At 40.5% G+C, this 8,926-nt stretch overlaps 1 pseudogene across 1 annotated transcript in view; it reads right to left on the bottom strand.

Annotated features, from left to right (window-relative positions):
* Positions 1-5,392: 5,392 nt before the first annotated feature.
* LOC309824167 (protein disulfide-isomerase A3-like) overlaps positions 5,393-8,926 on the bottom strand; it is a 52,861-nt pseudogene continuing 49,327 nt past the window's right edge. The window contains exon 3 of the transcript in view: positions 5,393-6,549. The product of the transcript in view is annotated as a protein disulfide-isomerase A3-like (transcript). The remainder of the gene's footprint in view (positions 6,550-8,926) is intronic.

Here is an 8,926-nt window from a genome sequence, read left to right as displayed (position 1 = left end):
CACATCGAGTTAGGAAGCCTCCCTGTGACTCCCATTATACCTTACATTTTGTCTCTCTAGGCCTTGTCACATAGTCTTGCTTATGTATTGCTCTGTATTCCTCTCTGGACTATACGTTTCATGAGAACAGGAAGCATACCTGTAATAGTTACCATTTCATCCCCATTTTCTACATACTGCCAAGCATGTAGTAGATGCTTAATAAATATCTGTTGAATTTATATGAATACAGATGTTTATTTATGCACACGTACAACAAGTAAACTGTGGTATCAATTATCTAGCTCTTGCAAGCACAGATCACTTTCACATTAAAATCGTCATATAATTGGTGTTTTCCTCTGAGGAAACCCTTTCATGCCAGATTTCATGCATTTGAGAACTAATAGATGTCACTTCTCTCCCATTTATCTTGGCCTCCTTGGGCTTTAGTTCATTATCTGTAATTGTAAGGCCCTTCCTGTCAGAAAGGTTGGGAGTGAATAGCTTAGGCTGAAAAGAGCTCTAATTTCTCAGTCCCATCCTTGATGATGCATGCCATAGGTTCACATAAAATTAGGTGTCTGCTATTGTGATTGGTAAAGGACTTCCTGGACTGTATCACGCTCTCTCTGACAGATGGTGTTAAAGCCAGTCCTGGAGTATCTTGGGAATTGATGTGCTTAACAGTGAGAACCAGAGGTCCCAGAACTAAGCTCTTCTTGGAAGCCCCCAAATTCCCTACAGTGGATACTGACTCCTATGCATGAGATGTGACCAATGTGCTTTGTGTTGAAGTGGAAATAACTTTGCTCAAATGATAGCCTGATAAACTAGTCATTACTTCTAATTGCTGGCATTAGGACTTTACATTTCCATTCTCCATGATTATCGTCACTTTCATTATTAAGCAGCTCTCAAACTTTCACCACTTTCCAACTTTGTCAAAGATCAAGTTGCCAAAGGAATAAACTGGGGCTGTCTTTTTCAGAATTCATACTTTTATTGCTCAGTTCACTACAGAGAACTGCATGCTTCTTTAATGAATTAAAATTTAAATCGGGAACACTGGCTGGGCCCAATTCACCCCTGCTGATGCAAAGCTGCTTAGCATATCAAAGTGATAGGAGCTCAGAGAGCACAGTGCAAGAGACAACCCTAACTGTATAATGAGAGAGAGGACACACGGAATTTGAGGGAATGCCTGCAGTGCCCAGGGCAACTGTGATTTTGAATATTATATACTTACTGTTAGATACAAGAAATTCCAACACTTTGCTGTGCAAACTTTGTCCCCCAGACTCTCTTGCATAATTTTAGATGGACTGTGTATCCTGTTTTTTATTAACTTGGGTTCTGGGAAAAGTATATCTTTCTTCTTGATCAGATCTTTGTTTAACTACATCACCTTGCAAGTTCTTCAAATTCCAGTGATGCTGAGTTATTGGAAAGAAGGATGACATAGAAGAAAAATGGTACCTTGGAATTTGAAAGAGTATAGTTGGAATTCAACTATAACATTAGGCAAGGTTTGAAATCTTACCAAAGCTCCCTTTCAGATTTATTGTGAAGATTAAATGAAATCATTAATGATGTTTGAATGAGATCATTGAGATGTATTCAGCTCCAAGAGGCAGAAGTTTATATCTGTTTTGTTCAGTGCTATGTCTCCAGTGCCTAGAATAGTGACTGGCCCATAGTATTGACTTAATAAATACATTTTGGATAAATGAATATCATATATGCAAAATACCAGCCACAGTACTTGGTGCGTAGGCGTATTCAGTAAATGGAACTTGCTAGGATTGTTTCCAGAATTAATGGGAGACAGGAAAAATCTACTCAGTAGGCAAGTCTTCAGGATGTAGAATGCTGTCGAGTGACATTTTGAAAGTGGATTAAATTTTCTGCAGGAGACTGAGGATTTGTCACATGTCTTATGAAACTGTCCCAGTAATGTGTCTGAGTATATCCTTTCTCATGGGCACAGTCTTCCCATTGGAGAAAACGAAAGCTACACTGGTTGATTGTGCAGAGTTATGACATCAATGGTGTCTGTTTCCATGATACCCTGGAATGTGGCTCACCTAACTGTCAAAGCCAGAACTCTTGCAAAGTAAAGGTTTTCATAGAGTATCATGTGTAGGAAAATAGAACCGTGGAGAAAATCTTGGAGGAAGGGTTTAACTAAAAAACTTCGTTTCATCTTCTTATATTTCTCCTACACTTGTTACTGATATGATAGTATACAAATGTCCAAATTTGGTGATTTTAGTTGAAAGAAGAAAGAATAATAAAATGAATATAAAATCACCAAATCTGAACATTTTGCCACATTCACACATGTGCTCTCTCTATATATATTCATAATATCTATATATATGAAATGTACATGTATTCATATATCTATATGTATAAATATACATGTATACAAATAACGTACATATCTCTAAATAAGTTACAGGCATCATGGCATATTACCCTAACTATTTAACTATCTCAACATCTATGTCTGCATACCTAGTACTCTGTTCTACATAACCACAATAGCATTAGTATACCTAAGACATTTAACAGTGATATGATAGTACTATTTGATTCGTGTTCCATAATCAAAATTTCCCAGTTATCATATTAATGTCCTTTGAACTCTTCTTATTAGTTTGCAACCAGTGACCATACCTGGCATTTAGTTGTCATGCGTATTTATTGTCCTTCAACATTGAACTCACTTTCTAAAAATCTGTCACAGTATTACTTGTGAAGAGTCAGATTGTCTTTGCAGAATATCTCCTAATTGGGATTTGTCTGATTATTTCCTCACGATTAGATATTTAATGGTTTTTATTCAGAATCCAGATAGGTGACTTTATACAAACAATCTGTCTTTTATTCATCTTCATTTTTATGTCTTTCCTACCAGCCTGTGAGCTTCTTACAGAGAGGGGCCGTGTCTTACTCGTCTTTGTAACCTCAGAACTCAGCAGTGCGTGCCACATGCGGGTACCTAATAATTCATCATCGTCCCCCAACCTGTTCCTTCTTTTCATTTCTAATTTTAGTTGCTGTACTACCATTCACCAACCACCCATACCGGGAAACTAGTTAATGAACTTGACGCCTCACTTTCCTCTCCTTTTCCTCCCATCTCTAAGTAATCACAAAGCCCTACCTGTTATACCTGCGGAATATTCCTCCAACCTTTCCTTCATTTGCATTCCTATATTAGGCCTCCAGCATCCTCTCCGGAACCATTAGAGCAACCCACTAACAGTCCTTCTTACTGCTAGTCTCAGCCCCATCAAATCCAACTTCTAGCCAGTTTTGAGACTGACCCATTTAAAAAGCAAACCTGACTATATTGTTTTCCTGATTAAAACCCTTCAAAGGCATCAGTGATTTATGGTATGGGGTCCAGGCTCTTTAGCCTGTTAAAGAAGCCCTCTATGATCTGATTGCCTCCTACTTCGTATCTCATCCTGCCTTGTACCTTTTGTTCCAGTTACCGCTGAAACCCTTGAAACGGCATTTCATTTGTTGAGGGCCAGCTACATGTCAGGCACGTTAGTGCTTCCTTTACATACACCATCTCCTCTAATCCTTACGTCAGTTTGTGAGGTAGGTGGAATTATTTGCATTTTAGAGATGAGGAAATGATTTGCATTACCCAGCTAATAAGTGGTAGAAGCAGGACTTAAACACGAACCTGAAGGCCTTGCCTTTCCACCCTGCCGAGGTGGTCTCTACTCACCACGCTATTTCTTACCTTCATGCCTACTCCCTGCATGTAACACCTTTCCCCCAGCCGTTTATTCTTGTCGCATTGTAGAGCTCAGAGCTGGTATCTTTTATTACATCTTGTGCTGGATTAGGTACAAGGTAAAATTAGGTATTAGGTAAAATATCCTGGGGGACTTCCCTGGTGGCGCAGTGGTTAAGAATCCTCCTGCCAGTACAGGGGACACGGGTTCAATCCCTGGTCTGGGAAGATCCCACATGCCACGGAGCAACTAAACCCGTGCGCCACAACTACTGAGCCTGCGCTCTAGAGCCCGTGAGCCACAACTACTGAGCCTGAGCTCTAGAGCCCGCGCCACAACTACTGAAGCCCGCACGCTCAAGGGCCGGTGGACCGCAACTACTGAGCCCACGTGCCGCAACTACTGAAGCCCGCGTGCCTAGGGCCCTTGCTCTGCAACAAGAGAAGCCACCGCAACGGGAAGCCTGCGCACCCGCAACGAAGAGCAGCCCCCACTCGCCGCAACTAGAGAAAGCCCGTGCGCAGCGACGAAGACCCAATGCAGCCATAAATAAATAAATAAATAAATTTATAAAAAAATAAATATCCTGGTATAACTCTAGTGCTGTACCTGCATTATAATTTAATGATCACTCTATATATCTGTACATCTGTCTTTCCCACTCGACCACCAGAGCTGAGACCATATCGTGTCCTTGTTAGATATCCAGAGTAGAGTCAAAGTAACAACTCAGTAAATATTTGCCGGGTCAGTGCGGTGGACAGACCGCAGAGCTCCTGATGCTGCCATGTTACACATGGCTGGCTTGTATAAAGACTTTGTATACACTTAGCAAATTTTCAGACACAGATTTGCAGTCGAAAGAGGTAACTAAGTTGTGTGACAGAGCTCAAATTCAGTATTGTCTTTTCTTTTAGAGGGGGCGCATGTATTGTCATTGTTCCCAAATGTACAAAAAGAAAAGACAGATAAGTTCCCAGTGCAGTTCCCCCACACCCCCGCAACGTTGCCCCCAACACAAACAATTTTGCCCAAAACCACAAACATAAACTGGTTCTGGTATTCTTATAAACAGTGCAGCTAAGAAACAGTTTAGAGAAAGTTTAACAGGATTCAGATTCTATCCATTCTGTCCTCTCAGCCCTGAGAGGTAATAATCCCATATGGGTCCCAGTCCTCCCCAATGGTTTTCCCATCTCTGGTGGAAGAGTCCTTTTTTTTTTTTTTTTAATTTATTTAGTTAGTTAGTTTTGGCTGCATCGGGTCTTAGTGGCGGCACGCGGTATCTTCTGTTGTGGCGCGTGGGCCCTTCATTGTAGTGTGAGGGCTTCTCTCTAGTTGTGGCTACACGGGTTTTCACTTCTCTAGTTGTGGTGTGTGGGCTCCAGGGCACGTGGGCTCTGTAGTTGGGGCCTGTGGGTTCCAGACTGCGTGGCCTCTTTCCGTTTGCCGCACGTGGGCTCTAGTTGAGGCACACGAGCTCAGTAGTTGTGGCGCGTGGACTTGGTTGCTCTGCAGCGTGTGGGACCTTAGTTCCCTGACCAGGGATCGAACCCACATCCCCTGCATTGGAAGGCAGATTCTTTACCACTGGACCACCAGGGAAGTCCCTGGAAGAGTCCTTTTAGCAAGTGGTATATTTGGCTGCTGCTTTAGGGATCCTCCAGTGCTGCCTTCTTCTTCTTGGGTTTTTCTTCTTGAATTATGGGGGCCGGGGGTGGGGAGGTGTTGTGGCCTGTCACTTTAGATAGCTAATAAAATCATTTAATTCATGGCCACCTTCGTATTTCTTTGGATTTAGCTTCTCGTTGGCTGGAGAGAAGCAGATGGTAGGAAAACCTCTAACTTCATATGGAGAAGGCACATCATTGGCTGTGGCATCCATCTTGGCTGTGATAATATCTGGGTCTTTTCTGAGCTTCTCTCCCAGTTCTTTATACTTAGGCTCCAGATTCTTACAGTGACCTCACCAAGGAGCATAAAGTTCAGTCAGCACGTCTTTATTTTCATCATTCACTAGTTCATCAAAATTCTTTGCTACCACTACTTTTACGGGCCTATCAGTGCTCTCTGGGATAGGCTCAGACTTCAGGTATCTCTTCAGGTTACCATCAAAGTAATCCTGCAGGAATATCTCAAGAGCCTTGCCATCACGCGACAATTCCTCCTGCATGACAAGCTTCTCTGCTTTTGCGGTTCTGATAGCAACAATGGCAGTCTCTCCAGTGGCACTTTCCAAGCCCAAATCAGAAAGTTCATGGCTAAAGGTTTTGCAGCTAGCTACAGCAAAGTTGAGTTTCTTCCCAGCATCCAGGAATTTCTTTGCCACCATCATCACTCTGTTTCTCCAGCAGTTGGAACGTTTAGCATGTCCTTACCCTGTATCGAATGTTTATTGTCTTCTGTCATGTGAGGGCAGATACCAAAAATGTTTTCCTGAATAAACTTTTTTAATCTTTCCACTGGTCATTTTCTGTTCTGTATATGCCACAGTCTTGTCCTCAGACTTGCTCATCAGATGTGAAGGACAAAACAAGGTGATACCCTCTCCATCATCATCATACTTGTTCACCAGAGACTCAGCATTGGTGTGTGCAAATTGGTAGTTATCTCTCAAGTTGCTGGCTGCTTTTTGAAACTCAGAGTGAGCTTCACTGAATAAATCTTTGAAAGAACCCACTACAGAAGCATCTTTATCAGTAAGGGATTTTCAGATTCTTCCTCAGTCCTGAGAGGAACTGAAGCTGGTGTAGCCTGCTTCTTCAGGTGGCTGACAGTTCTGTCAGCAGTCCTAGGCCCATCATAGCACCTAAAACAGAATGTAAAACTTTTCAAGAATAGTGCTTAAGTAAATAATGATTTAAAATTAAAATAATTCTCCTCTACTGTGAGTCCTTTTTTCATTTTACAGACCGCCGCATTTACTTTGTTACGCTCAGGATAAAATACATCCTGTGGGCATGTAAAATGCAAAAAGCAAAATGCATGCATGAGCGATTTTCATTAATGATGATGTTTTAGACGTGTCTATATAGTCTTCATAATATTTTAATTACCATATATTTTGCTGAATTGATTTTATTATCCCTGTAATCTTGGACATTTATGCTTTTTTTTCAGTCTTTTGGAATCATAGATAGCTATTCTGTGCATAGGTTTTTGTTTCTGTTGAATTATGCCATGAGGAGAAATTCTGGAGTCTAAATTTGGATCAGAGTATATCCATCTTTATTATTCTTAACATATTGCCTTCCAGAAAGAATGTATCAATTGAAATGATCAGTATAAATAAATGAAAACAACAGCTTCCTTAAACTTTAACCAGCAATGGCTACCATTTTTAAAATTTCTTAGCTACTTAAACAGGTGATTAAAGGTATCTCCAGGCTCCATCAAGGATGGTCTTTTCCCCTGTTTTTCTTTATTACTGATATTTCTCTATGTAATGTTTGTGTTAATGTCATGGCTTATTCGATTTTTAGGTTTTGAGGTTTTCCTTCTGAACTTGAATGAACTCTTCATATATTACAAATGTTAATTTACCTGACATTTTCAGTACAATATTTTTCTGAATCAGTTGTTTTTATAGGACAAAATTGAATTTACAACATTTTCACTTACAGAGGCTTTCAGTTTCCGTATATTCAGTAGTGGCAACACATCCATCCCTCTGCGTTTCCTCAGTGGATTCTTGTATAAGGTGTAGCTCTAACACTTTGGTTTTCTAAATTGTCCTATTTTATCTTAATGCAACTTATTAAATAAGCCTCCTTTGTCCCTCTGTTTGGGAAAACTGACTTAGCTTTCCACATATGTTTGGGGTTTATTTCTAATGTTTCCACCTTTTCCTGTTGGTGTGCCTTTCTGTGTTTATGTCAATACCACAGTTTTAAGTTCTAATACTTTTGTATAAGTTTAATGTCTGATATGGCTAGATTTCTTTCTCTTTTCTCATGCTTGGATTGTCTATCAGAGTTTTGCCTTTTCTCATATTTTTTCATACAAATTTTGTTGCAATTTAAAAAATCATATTGCCATTTTTAAAATTTATTTTATTTATTTTTGGCTGCATTGGGTCTTCGTTGCAGCGAGCGAGGGCTACTCTTCGTTGTGGTGCATGAGCTTCTCATTGCGGTGGCTTCTCTTGTTGCGGAGCACAGGCTCTAGGTGCACGGGCTTCAGTAGTTGTGGCACGTGGGCTCAGTAGTTGTGGCTCTCAGGCTCTAGGGCACAGGCACAGTAGTTGTGCCGCACGGGCTTTGTTGCTCCGCGGCATGTGGGATCTTTCCAGACCAGGGCTCGAACCCATGTCCCCTGAATTGTCAGGGGGATTCTTAACCACTGCGCCACCAGGGAAGCCCCATGTTGCCATTTTGATTGAAATTGTGCTAAGTCTGTAAATATCCTTGGAGTGAACATGTAGATTTATGATTTCCAGTCTCACTGAGGCAAAAACTATTCCTGTCTATTTAATTTTTTGAAAACTTCTAATAAGGGTTTTTAAGTTTCTGTAAAAGACTTCTGCTCTTACTTTGTACAGCATAAACCTTAGTGTTTCAGATTGCTTTTAATAAAATAGTAATGGCTAACTATTACTAAGCATGTAATATGCACCAGACACTATGCTAAGCACTTTGTATATATTATCTCATGAAATACCTCTGTAAGGTAGCCACTGTTATCACCATAATGCCTGTGAGGAAGCCGAGGTTTATGCTGGTCACGTAATTTGTCTATGGCCACATGGCTGTTAAACGGTAGAGCTATGATTTGCACCCAGGACTGTCTGACTTCAAAGGCATTGTTCTTAACCACCATCCTATACTTGGTAAACTGGAATTATGAGCTAATAAGATAATGAAATTTAGCGAGAATAAAAGCAGAATTCTTATTTCAAGTGGATAAGAAGAGAAAGGTCAGTATCTGTTCAGAATGTGAAAGAGTTCAGACCTTCTGTGGAGTATCAACTACTGAAGTGGCATGATTGCTCTAAACAAAATAATAAAACCCAGTTCTTTGTTAATGGACATATGACGTCAGCTTATGGAAGGGGATAGTACCAGTGGATCAGTATCTAGAATGCTGTGTTCTCAGCCCCCTGTTTTGAGAGTGGTCTTTATAACTGGGAGTTTCAGGAAGGGATGATAATGTGGTAGATAAAGAGGAATTATGTAGAATAAATGGTT

Source organism: Grampus griseus, assembly GCF_964374135.1.
Source record: "Grampus griseus genome assembly, chromosome: 6".
NCBI classification, from domain to species: domain Eukaryota; kingdom Metazoa; phylum Chordata; class Mammalia; order Artiodactyla; family Delphinidae; genus Grampus; species Grampus griseus.
The sequence above is the reverse complement of the archived record's forward strand: the minus strand, read 5'-3'. Positions and strand labels throughout refer to the sequence as shown.